This window comes from Grus americana, chromosome 25 (assembly GCF_028858705.1).
Source record: "Grus americana isolate bGruAme1 chromosome 25, bGruAme1.mat, whole genome shotgun sequence".
Lineage (NCBI taxonomy): Eukaryota > Metazoa > Chordata > Aves > Gruiformes > Gruidae > Grus > Grus americana.
Window position 1 is genome coordinate 884,928 of NC_072876.1, and position 16,358 is coordinate 901,285.

A 16,358-nucleotide genomic window follows, 5' to 3' on the forward strand; every position below is an offset into this window, starting at 1 on the left:
ATAAATGGAAAACCTCAATGAAAGTGCAGTAAAGGGAATCTGTGAAGCTCTTATTCACAAGGATGTTTTCTAGCCTGTAGTGGGTTTCATGCGATATTCTATTTAATAAGATCAACTTAGATGAATTTATAATGATGCTGACTGAAGGAGCTAATCTAATACCGAGAAACTAAGATATCTGAACTTATTTTCTGTGCTGAGTTGAATTATTGTGCCCCTCTTTCTGCTAATGCTAGATTGTTCATGCTACATATTTTTATGCTTGTTTCCCCCTCAATACATGAAATTTTTGTTAGTTATTTTGAGAGCTGAGCCTCAGGACTGACAACTGACTATTTTCCAAAAGATCAGTTTAAATGTCTCTCCATATTGAGGAATGAGCAGCTGTTAAAGAGAACTGAAGCAGAGGATCCCTGGTTTTAACTGATCCCGTGGGGCAGAAGGAATGTAAGGGCTGTGTAAGGAAACACCAGCCCTGCTGAGAGATAAAGACAGGCAAGGTGACTCCAGGGGGAGGGTGCTTAGCGAGAGATAAGGGTGAAGAGAGAACTAACGGTTGGGGAAAACAGGCTGATCAGAAAGATGGGGCAGCAGGACTGTTAATGATAACCCAGCTCCTTGGGATACCCAGTCCATCAATGTGGGAAGGTGGCCTGGAATTCCCACGATGTGTTTGCAGTTAGCAAGGAGGAGGAGACAGCACTGAACAAAACCCAGGGAATGAAATAAGCAGAGAGAGAAAAAAAAAAAAAAAAGAGGAGACAGTGGCTATTTGGAGGGGAAGCACCCCGGCAGGGAGTTGTGCATATAGCAGGAGTTTGGAGCTGCTCTGAACACAGATCCCATGATCGACTGGATTCCCATGGTGTCCTGGAGCCAACACTGTCCCAGCAACCTCGCTGTACTGAATGCTGTTTGACTGCTCAGGGGAAGGGGACACACTCAGAGTTAGATTGGATAAAGTCTCGTTATGCTGAATTTCACTATTTCTGATTATTTTGCTTGGGACTCACTTCCTGGACAGTTTTACCTTTTTCTTTACCTTATCCATAATTAATGTACTAAAACCTGTGCTTGGAAAGACTAATGAGAAGGGAGCAATGAAACCCCTGCTCTCTCAAGTGGAGAAATATGAAAAAAAGATAAATAAACACCAGGTAAAATTCTCCCACTTAAAGTTTCAATGAGAATATATTTTTCTTTTGTGTTGAAAACTGTTTGGGGTGCTTCCCCCTTTAATAGAACAAAGTCCAACGCCCACAATCTTTGTGTTTGCACACAGAGAAGTCCCACAGGCCAAACGATGGCCACCAGCAAGGCGGAGAGGAGTACATCCCATCAGTCATCCAGGAGAATTAAATCCCAGCCACAGCCGTGCCAGTAACTATAATGACATCCCGTTGCGCTTCTTTGAGTCCTTCCGTGCAATGGGACTGAAGGACAAGATCTCCTTGTAAATATGCTCTTGAAAAACAGAACAAAATAATTGTGAATATCACTAGCATGTGTGATTTTAGAGGACAGAAACAAAAGTTTGACTGTTATACATGCAGAGAGGAGGTATTCAGTGGAGAGGATATGGCAGGTGCAAGCTGGGAGGAAGAGACAGAAAGCAGAGGGGCAAAAAAAAGAGTCTGCCTGGAGAGATGGAGGGATCTTTGCCGAACGCATAAAAGCAAGAGCAAGGCAAGGGAGATGTGCAGAGTCATCAGGGCACCAGCAGGCAATTGCAGCCTTACTCAGCATGTGCACTGGAAAGAGAGAGAGGCAGGAAAGTCCCATGCTAGACAGGAACTTCAAAGAAGATAAACTGCTTACTTCTCCACTCATCTATTGAATGCTTTTCATGTTCCAAAGAATCATCATAGGACTGTTGCACTTCTGTCTCCTCCTCAACATCTCGGAACTGGTCGAAATAGGGGTGAGCCAACACCTCCGTCGCTGTAAGGCACTTTTCCACATCCAGCTGCAACATCTTGTCAAGCAGATCCACTGCTGTAGAAGACAGGAACAGGGCGAAGCAAGGTGCAATGGAGAACCTGTGCATGAACCCTGCAAGTGATGGGACTAACGTTTCCCCAGTACTACATCTTCAGACCTGAAAATGAAAAGTGATTCCTCAACCTGGCCAAGGCAGCATGGAGCTCCCGTCAGTGGGGATACAAACCCTGCCCCACAGCAGAGCTCTTGCTAACAGAACTGGAGGTGTAAATTGTGCAGAAATAACAAATTAGTCTTGAATAAGGCTTGCTGCACAGATGGGGCTGCAAGAACCTAAAGAGCAAGCTAGTAACTTCAAGATATTTTTCAGTTTTAATCATTTGCTTTCACTCTGACCCCTGCAACTCAAAGTAGTCTTAACATGAGTAATCTGTGTAGAAATCTATACATCCCTGCTAAACAGGAAGGCAGGAAACCCAGATACCAACTAGCCTGTCAGCCCTGTTCTCCCTTGGTTTTAACATCTTAATGCTTTCTTCCTTTCAGCTTTTAGAAGAGTTTTGCTCACTCTCACCTCTAACCTACTTGGGAAAAGAGCTCCTTGTAAGAGATCAATTTTTACCCTGAAAATGGCACATCTCGCTGCTTGTTAAATATCAATAGATCCAGATGTTCAACAAACAGTTAGGATCTAAGCTGTACTCTAAAAAAAAAAATTAAAAAAAATACTGGAGTGGACTGTGGGGCTCTCTTAGCACTTTATCAAAATCCACGATGCCTTAGATGTGGGGCTGGGAAATAATAACGAACAAAGAAGAGCTGGTTTGTTTATCTAAATGCTGCTGATCATAATGTCATCTGCTTGGCTACACGCAACAACCTCTGGAAGCCAATATTAGCCAAAATTTATCCTAACTCTCATACCAAGTGGACCTGATACCTGCAACTGTCCTAATCCCACAATTTGCATCCCACAACCTAGACATCCCGTTAGATCCAGCACCTGCTCTCTTCTGGCTTGTTGATACAAGAGTTGGGAGTTTATATCTTCCTTAAATATTGTATGTTATATTGTATGTTACAGGCTGCATAATTTTAAAATTAAAAAAAAAAAGGTAGTAAATGGCCAAGAACAGTAGAACATTGCCATTGCAATGCCAATAAAGAATAATTTTGCTTTTAATTCACACATATTTGCCCTGGGGAGGGGCAGAGGCACAACCTACAAGGGAGAAAGTAGCAAGAAATTATGAGAAAGAGGAGAAATAAGATGATTGGAGCTGTGACGGTCAGCCTGCCTCCTTTCCAGCTGCGAAAACTCATGAGAAACCCAGAGATGACTTACCCTGAGGATTGGCTTTGGGGAAAAGCACAGACAAATCCTTCTTGGGGATTTTAGGAAGGGAGTTGACGTAACTCTTAGCCTGAAAGAGAAAGCACCTTTACTGCATGTGGACAAGTGCGAGGGGGCTGTGAAACACAGCTCTGAGGTCTCACAGCTCAGGTGAGCAAAGGCAAAGGAGAACAGCAAATCATCCCAGATGTCACATTTTAGTGACTAGTTTGCAAGAAACTATTTTTATCAATTGAGATACAGAAACATTCCTGCTTTAAGGGCCAAACTGGAGAACAGGGGAGGCTGGTGGTTTGCTGGGAGTCAGGCACCTCACCCGGGAGCCCCTGCATTCCACATCAGTTCCCAATGCAACGCCAAGTCCATCAGATGTCCCACTAGCAAAGAGAAACATCTTCCTTGCCGGGGGAAAAGACTGCTGCCACTCCTTTTTGTTGCTGTAGAAGCAGCACCTCTCCCATCTCAAACTCACAGCCAAGTTAACCTCTCCCCACCACCCCTCTGCCAGCGAGACCTGAATCCACAGTGAACTTACTTATCGCTTTGTCCTCCACCTTCTCCACAACGTCTTCTCCTGGATGCCCTGTTACTTTCAGGATCTGAGTCAGTTGATCTAGGTCTGGCAGGCTGTGTTAAAGATCACCCATGGTTTGTAAGGGTGACTTGGTCCCCTCCTATCTTCTTTCACCAAAAAGACCTGCCAGTCCCTGCAATTACCTCCTGGTAAACCAGGCTGACACCTGTTTTTCTCAGTAGCCTCATTCATAAAAGCCCTTTCACACACACACCAAGAATTATTACTTCCCCCAGGGAAAAGGTTCAACTTGAAAGGATACAGTCTTTTCATTTAAACAGTGTTTTCCTGGTCAGCATTTCTGCCATGATACAGCCAATAGACTGGATATCCACTGTCCACAGAGAAAAAAAAAGGCGGGGGGGGGAAGGATAGTAAAAAGGCAGCAAAGGCAGCAATGATTGCTGGGGCTGTTCCTTGCTTTGTTGCTTGCAGCAGGCACTGATTTAAATCTCACTCCCATTTTCCACCCTCCCCTGTTCTTTCTATGCTGCTAAAATCTCTGCTTTCATCATTTCCCACAGGCACTGGCTTTGCGAGTCGTGCAACAGCTTTGGGACTCGCTCTGCTCCAGGGGATGCTGATGATAAAGAAGAAAAAACATCTGGAGGATTACGTGAGATTTGAGCCAGGCATGACAGCAGGATCCCCAGGCTCATCACCAGAGAGTAACAGCATTGAAGCAGCCCAGCTCACCTGTCTGGCTGTAATGCATCCAGTTCAGAATGACTTCTGGGGCTCTGTACCAGCACATAACCACATAGCCGGCCATTTCAGCATTGGCGTGTCTGGCTAAGCCAAAACCCAAGATCTGCAGTTCACCGAAGGAAGAGGGAGAAGGGAGGGCAGGAAAGAAAAGAGAAATCCTACAGGCAAGTGAGAATCTGCTTCTAAGAGAAAACGAAGCGGATCCAATCAGATAATAACAAAACTCCAACTACATCACAGCCACCCACGGAATGGTTCAAAGAACTAACAGGTTTGTCTTAATTCCACTGTGAGCTGCAAGCCAGGTTCAAAACCAGTTGTTGTGTGAAGACCCTGCAGAAGGGATCAGTGCTGGGTGCTACCTGGAAGGTCACTTCCTTTCTTGAAGCTTAAGTTTCAACTCTATGAGCCTTATTTAATGGAGTTCTTTCATAAGCTGGGTGAAGGCATGCTCCCAGGCCACCAGGACTCACCCTTTCCTATAAAAACACCTTGCAGCTGACAGGGGATGGCCTCTGCCTCAAAACTGGAGATGAACATGGCTTGACTTAACCTTTATGAGGACAGGCTGAGAGAGTTGGGATTGTTCAGCCTGGAGAAGAGAAGGCTCTGGGGAGACCTAATTGCGGCCTTCCAGTACCTAAAGGGGCTACAGGAAAGATGGAGAGGGACTGTTTATCAGGGAGTGTAGTGACAAGACAAGGGGGAATGGGTTTAAACTGAAGGAGAGGAGATTGAGATGAGATCTGAGGAAGAAATCCTTCCCTGTGAGGGTGGGGAGGCCCTGGCACAGGTTGCCCAGAGAAGCTGTGGCTGCCCCTGGCTCCCTGGCAGTGTTCAAGGCCAGGCTGGATGGGGCTTTGGGCAACCTGGGCTAGTGGAGGGTGTCCCAGCCTATGGCAGGGGGTAGAACTAGATGGTCTTTGAGGTCCCTTCCAACCCAAACCATTCTATGATTCTATGCTTTACAGGCAACGGAACCATTCCCTGGAATATACATTACAGAAAACATGTGCTAGACCACCACTCCAGCGAGCTGCAAGCAAACTCTTCAGAGCAATACTGAAAATAACTTTGTCTGGAATCACAACCATCATGTCAATGAGAACCAAAGAGTAACTGTGGTTGAATCCATTTATCCTTCAGGGATCGTTCACCTAATGCAAGTATTGCTCAGCAGTATTGAATTTATTTGGGAAGTCGTTACGAACTGCTGTGCCGCAGGAATTACAGCGACAGGATGTTCATTCCAAGTCTTGGGCCCTGATTCAGCAAGTTACATCAGCAGGTGAGTACTTCCCACCACCTGCAACTACAGGGTAATGAAACGCCTTGAACTGACTCTCAGAAGACAAGAGGAAACATGACAGTGCTGGATTCCTGCTGGCAGAGCAGTTCCTCCACCATCTGATACACTACGTGCTACGAAGGGGTGCTTTTCCGCCAACCTTTAGCTGCCAGTCTTCGTTCACAGCCAGGTTGCCTGGCTTCAGGTCCTGCAACAGACAAGAGCAGAATAATAAGGATGTTTTGATTTGCAACACATCAACACAAGCCTCAGCTGAACCTCTGCTCGTCTTTGATGGGGTCCCATAACATCCCAAGTCCGGTATCGATACAGCAAAGGCAGCACACCTGCTATACTCTACAGCTTTACATTACTACTTTATTTTTTCTGAAACCGCTTTCATTCAAAAAGCATCATAAAATGCTTCTCAGCTCATCAGAAAACACGGCATTTCCTCAAAACACTGCACAAACGAGCAAATCCAAACACATATAAGGTGTAGGAGGGAAAAAAGGGAGGATGCCAGAGAGACCTTAGAGCAGACAAGGCTATTAGTGAAACCATATTTAGGAAATTTTTAACTTAACAACTGAGCTGTGTTTCTCCTAAACAGACAAAAATCAGGAGTAACAACACACGTGAACTTAACCCTGCGGATGATTCCAGCTGAATGAATATACTGCAATAAAAAGAGGAGCCACAATGTGATCACCAGCAGACAAGACTTTCTGTTCTCCAGCAGAGAAATGAGAGCTACAAACAAGAACTTGCTGAGAACACAACTCTGCAGCCTGCTGCAGGTCCTCAGGGCAGCAGTTTGAAAAGGAATCTCTGCACTGAATTTCTGACAGTAGTTGTAATTATATTGTCAGTCTAAAGAAGAGACACAGAGCAGAAGAGGAGATACGGAGCAATAGTTCCTTACAATGAGTAAATGAATAGCTTAGAACTATCAAAGGCATCAGGATTACTGGTAGGAACATGGTCAGTAGATGACATGAAAACTTTGTTGGTTTGGGTGTTAAACTATGTGAAAAAAAATCTCATAATTAAACCACAGAATTGGAAATCAGATTCAAGTTGCAAAAACTGACTACATGGCTTTTATCACACCAGTTAAAACACCTGTATGTTTTTATCCCCTTTATTTAAACACAAGATAACAGTGATCTGGGGAAAGGTGTTATTAAGGTGAACTCATTAATGCATGTAAGGTGCTGCCATGGCTCCCGATGAGGGATATTACAGAAGGCAGCATTAAGACATTGTCTCTGCATCTCAGGGTTTGCAATGATTGCTTTCTGCTCTCTCCAAGCCAGTTAAAGCAGCATATTCTTCCCTTATTCTCAAGGGATGCCATAAACCCCCCAAATCTCCCTATGTGGTGTTGGAAGGGGGTTTTGTTATGGTCAACCCAGAGGTGACATGTAGAGGAGACACAGGGAGTCACTAAACTCCTACAGACCCACCTACAGACCCTTTCAGCATTTGGTAGACCAGGTACCAGATCTTTTCATCACTGAATTCGTGTCCCATGATCTTTTGTAAATCTGTCCAAATGTATGGCATCGCTGGGTAGCTAAAAGGCAGTAAGACAAGGCCCTGAGTCTAGAAGAAAAGCCAGAGGGAACCAGGCTAGCCTTGCTCTCACTTGGTTTTTCCCTGTGGCTGCGTACCTCACCGTAACTAAGACTAACTGTTGTGACAGTGTTCCTAGCCTGCAGTGATGCTGGGATTTCATCCTGCCCTTTCTCCTCCCCTCCAATCAGGTATCTGACATCAAGTAAGAACAGGGATCTTCCAAACTTTAACAATCCTGAATTAGTTTACTGTAGACCTCAAGTGATGTTCAATTCTGGATGATCTTACACCATCTGGGAGCTGAAACATCTTGCGCAGCTTTAGAGAGTCTTGCAAAACTGCTGCGTTGGCTCCTAAATTTATCTTTGTAATCTTCTCCAGCCCTGCCTCGGAAGACAGCATCTAGCTTCCTTCAGTCTTTGGCCTGCCTGCTGAGACTGCTAATTAGTTGACAATCTTCCAGCAGGAACTGCTCGGAGAACCTTCAAACACTTTTCCTGCAGGCTGCTAAATACTGAGCCAGCAGCCAACAGCCCAAACCCAAGTGCACGCTGCTTGCGCCCAAGGATGGGGAAGGGAAAATGCCTCTTCCAATCTGACCATCAACACTGAGGGAAATCCCAAAAAAACCACAAATCCCAGCCAGAATCAAGATGACAAGAAAGCCAGATCTTTAAAATTCTCAGTTTAATTACCCTAGGGCCTGATGATCAATACTCTCCCATTCTGACTGCAGCCTCTTAGCTCAGCAGTCACAGGCAGTGTGTTAGCATGGATCATGCTATACGTGCTACACCATGGAATGTAATGCCTCTGTTACATACGATGGTCTATATATACTGTGTGCTCCGAGCTGTGAGCATGGCATGGGATCTGTTTATGTATTCTGGATGTTTTGGCCATGGAACTGACTTGTGCTTTTCATTCTCCTTGTTATTTGGGGATGTCTGACGTTAGTCTGGCCCCTTTTCAACTCTGTTGGACTGCACCTCGTCCTGACCTGTTACCCTGCTGCTAAGTCCCAGGTGTCCAGGGCAGCAGCTGAGTCTAGACAGGGTGAATGCAAACTCCAAACTTAAAAGTCCTGGAATCCGTGGTAGGAGGCGGCAGAGGTGAAGACATCAAGCAGCTCAATGATCTGATGGAGAAGTCCAAACTTAAACCTGGAAAGCATTTGCTGTGCATGTGGGACTCAGGTAGCAGCTCTCCGTTGGCACACGCATGCGGGCGAGCACCAAGAACTCCACCTGAGGAATCCGAGGACTCCTCACTATGCTCCCAGCTGCTTTTCCTCTAATGCACAGGAGCACCCATTACACATCTGCTTCAGCCTGGTGCAAACTGGACACAGAAGACAGGTAGCAGTTAAACCTTGAGACTACCTGCATGTACCAACATCAGGACCTCTCAACTGAAATTAAGGTGATGCTGCCAGAAAGGACTTGCTCCCAGGTGGCAAGAAAATCCCCCTTGTTTCAGCAGGAACAGAGAGAAATGAGTACTTACGTTCTGGTGTTGCATGTGCTTCAACAGCATCAGCTCTCTGTACACTCTCTTGGCAAAGATCTCTGACTGGAATGGGCGGCACAGCTTCTTGATAGCCACTTTCTCCCCTGTCTTCTTGTCTATGGCTGAACCACAGTGGACAAATGAAAACCAGTTCTAACGTGGGCAGTGTTTTTTAACCAATTTTGCAATACCAAAGGTCTTCTAGAGAAGAGCTAATGCTGGACCTCGCAAAGAAGGGCCCCTTGATCCTTCCCAGTGGATCTCTGCACACAGAGCCTGTTTATTCCCCTTAACCTGCAGAAACGAGCTGGAGCTAACAGAGCCGTGAGAAGAGGGAAGCACAAATGGTTAAAGGTCAGGACTAGGTCTAACTCTGCCTCCTCCTTCCCTAACACATGGAGATAAGGGAATAAAGCAATTTCTCCTTTGCCATCTGCCTGGAGGTTTTGTCTTTTAAGGTATGTCAGCTGCCTTTGCTGTATTCTGGAGCAAAGACAGTGGATGTCATGCACTGAAAATACAGGCTGTTGGAATTAATTCTTCTGTATGCGGGATCTTTGATGCTGTATGTATGCTGCTGTGTAAAAGCAGGTCCAGCTGAACATGAGAGTCTTTTATAAAGCTAATGAAAACATCGTACAAGGGCTGTCACTGGAGACATGACGTGTTATTCCCTGTGGTCACATTTACTGTTTGCAGCTGGATAGGACAATCCCGTGACACCTTCTCTGCTTTTGGAGGCTCTTTGATCAGGCCCCAGGTTTCACCAGAGAAGAAGTGGGGAGGGAGCTCCTCAGGCAGAGGTAGCTGTAGTTTAGGACTCTCAGTGCACCCCATCACACATCAGTGCCTCAGCCCTTCCATGGCACCTCCAAGAGGCAAACAGATGAAGAAAGGGTTTTCCCTGCCAAATCTTGCTGTGGGTTTCCAGAGTGGTTCCCTCAGCAGCCCTTTCACAGCCCTGCTAACATTGAGGCTGCAGGCTCACGTAGCCACCTAAACAGTCCTAACAGCACCTTACATCTCTCTCACCACCTACCAGCATCCAGCCTCCAAACTGAAAATGTCCAGCCCTGCTCCCAGGCCAAAGCTGCCAGCCCCAAAAGGCCTGTCTGCCCTGAAACCTCCCTCAGCGGCCCTCGCACAGACCCACTCACATTGGGGCTGCGGGCTCACCTGTCGGAGCAAGGGCTCAACATAGCGCCTTATGTCACTCTTGACCAGTATCAGCTTCCATCCTCAAAAGTGTAAACGTCCAGCCCCTGCTCCCAGGCCAAAGCTGCCAGCCCCAAAAAGGGTGCCTGGACTGAAACCTCCCTCAGCGGCCCTCGTACAGCCCCGATCACGTTGGGGCTGCCAGCTCACCTAGCCACCGAAACAGTCCTCGCAGCGCCTTACTGTCTCTCTCACTGTCTATCATCCTGGGAGCGGATCTGGAATAATGAATTTTTGTTCAAAAACTCCACGCTGAAATAGGAGGAAGGCCAGAGCTGGACTCAATCTGAAGGAATAGATCACAGGAAAGCAGAGGTGGGACTGTAGTCATGCGCGTCAGGGGTCTGGGGCATCTGGGGATATATTCCATTTTCAAGAGAAGTCAGATCTGGAATAGAGCTGCCATCCTTCTGACTGAGATTGCTACAGAGTGGAGACAGTTTGCAGAAAGCACACGACAGCCAACATTTCCACTGCACCGACCCAGGGGCATGCAGAGGGAATCCTGCAGGTTGGGGACACATGCAAACCTGTGCACGTGCAAAGCAGCTCTGCATCCCCCAAACAACGGTGGGGTCCAAAATGGCAAAGCTCAAGCCATTGCATACAACCGGGGAATAAGCCAGGCCAACCAGAGCAGCAACAAATGTCCTGTAGCTGCCTCCCAAGATGAGAACTAGAAAGCCAACCACCTCAAGGGTGTGTGTAGCTATGGTGGACCCTCCTGCACCCCTCCAGGGAAACCTACATGCTCGATACCTCTCTGAAATGCCTGCACACCAATGCACACAGCACAGGGAATACACAAGAAGAACTAGAGGTCTGTGTGCGATCGCTGGGCCATGATCTCATTGCAATTACAGAGACATGGTGGGGTAGCTCACATGACTGCAATGTTGTCGTGGACAGTTACATACTTTTTAGGAAAGACAGGCCAGCAAGGCAAGGTGGTGGAGTTGCTCTTTATGTGAGAGAGCAACTGGAACGTATCGAGCTCTGCGTAGGGGAGGATGAAGAACGAGTCAAGAGCTTATGGGTAAGGATTAAGGGGCAAGTTGCTATGGGTGACACTGTTGTGGGAGTTTACTACAGGCCACCTGATCAGGATGAGGAAGTTGATGAGGCCTTCTACAGACAGCTGGAAGTAGCCTTACAATCACAGGCCCTGGTCCTCATAGGGGACTTCAATCACCCTGATATTTGCTGGAAAAGCAACATGGCCAAGCATGCACAATCCAGGAGGTTCCTGCAGAGCATTGATGACAACTTTTTGACACAAGTAGTGGAGGAGCCCACAAGAAGAGGGGTGCTGCTGGACCTTGTACTAACAAACAAAGAAGGACTGGATGGGGAGCGAGGTTGGGGGCAATCTTGGCTGCAGTGCCCATGAGATGGTGGAGTTCAGGATCCTATGTGGAAGGAGCAGGGCAGTAAGTAGGATTACAACCCTGGACTTCAGGAGAGCTAACTTTGGCCTTTTCAAAGACCTGCTTGGGAGAATCCCATGGGTTAGGGCTCTAGAAGGTAGGGGGGACCATGAGAGGTGGTCAATATTCAAGCATCACTTCCTCCGAGCTCAAGATCAGTGCATCCCGAAGAATAGGAAAACAAGCAAAGAAGGAAGGACACCTGCATGGATGAGCAAGGAGCTGCTGGAAAAACTCAAAGGGAAGAAAGAAGTTTACAGTATGTGGAAAAAGGGCATGGCCACGTGGGAGGAATATAGGAATGTAGTGAGAGTATGTAGGGATGCAAGAAGGAAGGCTAAGGCCCACTTGGAATAAAAACTGGCAGGGGATGTCAAGGACAGCAAGAGTGGCTTTTTCAAATACATCAGCAGCAAAAGGAAGACTAGGGAAAATGTGGGCACGCTGCTGAATGTGGTGAGTGCCTTGGTCATGGAGGATACAGAGAAGGCGGAATTAATGAATGACGCCTTTGCTTCAGTCTTTACTGCTAAGGCCGGCCCTCAGGAAACCCAGACCCTGGAAGTAGGAGAGAAAGTCTGGAGAAAGGAAGACCTTCCCTTGGTCAAGGAGGATCGGGTTAGAGAACATCTAGGCAAACCTGACATCCACAGATCTACGGACCCTGATGGGATGCACCTACGAGTGCTCAGGGAGCTGGCAGGTGTTATTGCTAAGCTGCTTTCAATCATCTTTGAAAGGTCATGGAGAACAGGAGAGGTGCCTGAGGACTGGAGGAAAGGCAGTGTCACTCCAGTCTTCAAAAAGGGCAAGAAGGAGGACCCAGGAAACTACAGGCCAGTCAGCCTCAACTCCATCCCTGGAAAGGTGATGGAACAGCTTATTCAGGGGGTCATCAGTAAGCATATAGAGGAGAAGGTTATTGGAAGCGGTCAACATGGATTCGCCATATTGAAATCATGCCTGACCAATCTGATAGCCTTCTATGATGGTGTGGTGGGTTGACCTTGTCTGGAGGCCAGGTGCCCACCAGACCTGCTCTCTCACTCCCCCTCCTTAACTAGACAGCGGAGAAAAGGTATAATGAAACGCTTGTGAGTCGAGATAAGGACAGGGAGAGATCACTCACTAATTGTCATGGGCAAAACAGACTCAACTTAGAGAGAAAATTCATCTAATTTATTACCAAGCAAAACAGAGTAGAGGAATGAGAAATAAAATCAAACTACCTCCCCCCACCCCTCCCATCTTCCCAGGCTTAACTGTACTCCTGGTTTCAACCTCCTTCCCCACTCAGCAGCACAGGGGAATGGGGGTTATGGTCAGTTGATCACACATCGTTTCTGCCGCTTCTTCATCCTCAGGAGAAGGACTCCTCTCATTGTTCCCCTGCTCCAGCATGGAGTCCCTCTCATGGGAGACAGTCCTTCATGAACTTCTCCAATGTGAGTCCCTCCCACGGGCTACAGTCCTTCACGAACTGCTCCAGTGCGGGTCTCTCCCACGGGGTGCAGACCTTCAGGAGCAGACTGCTCCAGCGTGGGGTCCCCCACGGGGTCATAAGTCCTGCCAGCAAACCTTCTCCAGCGTGGGCTCCTCTCTCCACGGGGCCACAGGTCCTGCCAGGAGCTTGCTCCAGTGCGGGCTTCCCACGGGGGTCACAGCCTCCTTCAGGTGCCCCCACCTGCTCCAGTGTGGGGTCCTCCATGGGCTACAGGTGGAATCTCTACGCCCCCTCATCCTTCCTCCATGGGCTGCAGGTGGAATCTCTACACCCCCTCATCCTTCCTCCATGGGCTGCAGGGGGACAGCCTGCTTCACCATGGTCTTCACTATGGGCTGCAGGGGGATCTCTGCTCCGGCGCCTGGAGCACCTCCTCCCCTCCATCTTCACTGACCTTGGTGTCTGCAGAGTTTCTTACATCTTCTCACTCCTCTCTCCATCTGCAAAAGCTCTCTCTAACTTGCTTTTTCCCTTCTTAAATATGTTATCACAGAGGTGCTGATTGGCTTGCCTTGGCCAGCGGTGAGTCTGTCTTGGAGCCGGCTGGCATTGGCTCTTTCAGACACAGGGGAAGCTTCTAGCAGCTTCTCACAGAAGCCACCCCTGTAGCCCCCCCACTACCAAAACCTTGCCACGCAAACCCAATACAGATGGCATGACCCAGCTGGATGGATGAAAGGAGACTAGTGGATGTTGTATACCTTGACTTCAGCAAAGCTTTTGACACCATCTCTCATAACATCCTCATAGGTAAGCTTAGGAAGTGTGGGTTGGATGAGTGGACAGTGAGGTGGGTTGAGAGCTGGCTGAATGGCAGAGCCCAGAGGGCTGTGATAAGTGGTGCAGAGTCCACTTGGAGGCCTGTAGCTAGTGGTGTGCCCCGGGGTCAGTGCTGGGTCCGGTCTTATTCAACATATTCATCAATCACCTGGACGAGGGAACAGAGTGCACCCTCAGCAACTTTGCTGATGATACAGAACTGGGAGGAGTGGCCGACACACCAGAAGGCTGCGCTGCCGTTTAGTGAGATCTAGAGTTGGGCAAAGAGGAACCATATGAGATTCAACAAGGGCAAGCATAGGGTCCTGCACCCAGGGAGGAATAACCCCAGGTACCAGTACAGGTCAGGGGTTGACCTGCTGGGAAGCAGCACTGCGGAGAAGGACCTGGCAGTCCTGGTGGACAACAAGCTCTCCATGACGAGCAGTGTGCCCTCGTGGCCAAGAAGGTCAATGGTGTCCTGGGGTGCATTGAGAAGAGCATGGCCAGCAGGTCGAGGGAGGTTCTCCTCCCCCTCTGCTCTGCCCCGCTGAGGCCACATCTGGAATATTGTGTCCAGTTCTGGGCTCCCCAGTTCAAGACAGACAGGGAACTACTGGAGAGAGTCCAGCGGAGGGCTGTGAGCATGATGAGGGGACTGGAGCATCTCTCGTATGACGAAAGGCTGAGAGAGCTGGGTCTGGTTAGCCTGGAGAAGACTGAGAGAGGATCTGATCAATACTTCTAACTATCTAAAGGGCAGATGTCTAGAGGATGGGGCCAGACTCTTCCTAGTGGTGCCCAGTGACAGGACAAGGTGCAACGGGTACAAACCGGAGCACAGGAAGTTCCATCTGAACATGAGGAAAAACTTCTTCACTCTGAGGGTGACCGAGCCCTGGGATGGGCTGCCCAGAGTGGTTGTGGAGTCTCCTTCTCTGGAGAGATTCAAAACCCACCTGGACACGATCCTGTGCGACCTGCTCTGGGTGATCCTGCTCTAGCAGGGGGGTTGGACTAGATGATCTCCAGAGGTCCCTTCCAACCCCAACCAGTCTGGGATTCTGTGATCCCAGCCTCCAGCGACCTGCAGCCAACAGCCTTTCTGAACAAAGGACAGTGGCTTTGTATTTATGAGCCTTGATTGATTTAGGGCCGTTAATGTCCTGTTGCTTTTAAAGCCACCTCCACAGCCAGCATCCTTCCTGCCCTGCGCTCAGGAGCTCCGTACTAAACTGCATGTTGTGTGAAGCCTTTTTCCTTGTTGCTCTTCTCTGAACCAAACTCCAGTTTTGTGATTTTAGACTGCTAATGAACCATGATCTGGCATTTCTATGAATATTTAATAGCCCTTAATGTGGCCCCTAATTCTGTTCATTAGAGTGGTTCGTAGTAATTTACACACTGGAGATATAAGATACGCTGCACTGTAGTTCCCGGGGTTTTCCCTGGAACTCTGTTGAACACTGTTGGTTTTTTTTTTTTTTTTTTTTTGTTAAGACTAATGAGCAAATGCCATCTGGTCTGGGGGAATTTATCACTGATCATTTAGCAGCGTGCTCGTTCTGCAGTTCTTCTAACGAACAATTTGAGGCAAATCCTCTGTTTGGCAGCTCGATGCCGCAAAATAACCTGAAGAAGAGGGGCAGCCCCTCCAGACAGCACGATAAACGCGCTCAGCTGTCAGCCAGCAGACCGATGCTCAGCACCTCCACCCGGCCGAGCCAGGCCGGCGCCGCGGGGTGCTGCGAGCAGGACGCTCCAGCCACAAGAGGGGGCTCAGAGAAGGCGCAACGCAGCCGCTTCAATCAGCTCACCCGGCAACGGTCACCGTTCGGTTTGGCTGCCGCAGGTAGAGCGGGAAGGGAGCGGCCTGCGGGCCTACAGACACGGAGCCCCCCGCCGGGGCTGGGCCTGCAGGACGGGGACCCGCCGGCTGCGGTGGCGGCGTCCCGGTGGGTCTCTGCTCCTCGCCTCGCAGCTCTCCGAACTGGTGCCGCCTTAACACCGACTCGTCTTCGCCTGGGCTCTGGGTTTAATTATGGGAAAAACTGGAAACCGCCTCTCCGGAAGCTCAGCATCCTCCTGGCCGCCTCAGGGACACCTGCGCGGGCGGGAGAGGCAGCTCCGGCCCGATTTCCCTGACAGACGGGGCTCCCTCCTGCAACCAGCCATTGCTTCTCACCCTCCCCCGACCCCCCAGCCGCCTCGTCCCCACACGGGCACCGCGGGCTGCCCCGGCCCTCCCCGGCCCGCAGGCGGGGGCATGGCGCCAGCTCCTCCCGCCACGCACAGCAGCCCCGCTGAGCAGGCGGGACGCCGGGCTGAGGAGCAGGAGCGGGGGCGACGCGGTTGGCAGGGCGCAGCGATGGCGGCCGGGCGGGAAGGAAGGCGGGCGGGGTCGCTCTGCGCGCGGGGGCCGCTGGGAAATGCAGTCCGGGTCGCGCCCAGGTGCGGCGGAGCGCGGGGGCCGCCGGGAGTCGCGTCCGCCCCGCGGG

The 16,358-nt window shown here is 49.2% G+C and overlaps 1 pseudogene; it reads right to left on the minus strand.

The window, feature by feature from the left end:
* Nucleotides 1-1,384: 1,384 nt before the first annotated feature.
* Nucleotides 1,385-9,616, minus strand: LOC129196269 (mitogen-activated protein kinase 13-like; annotated as a pseudogene).
* Nucleotides 9,617-16,358: the final 6,742 nt, after the last annotated feature.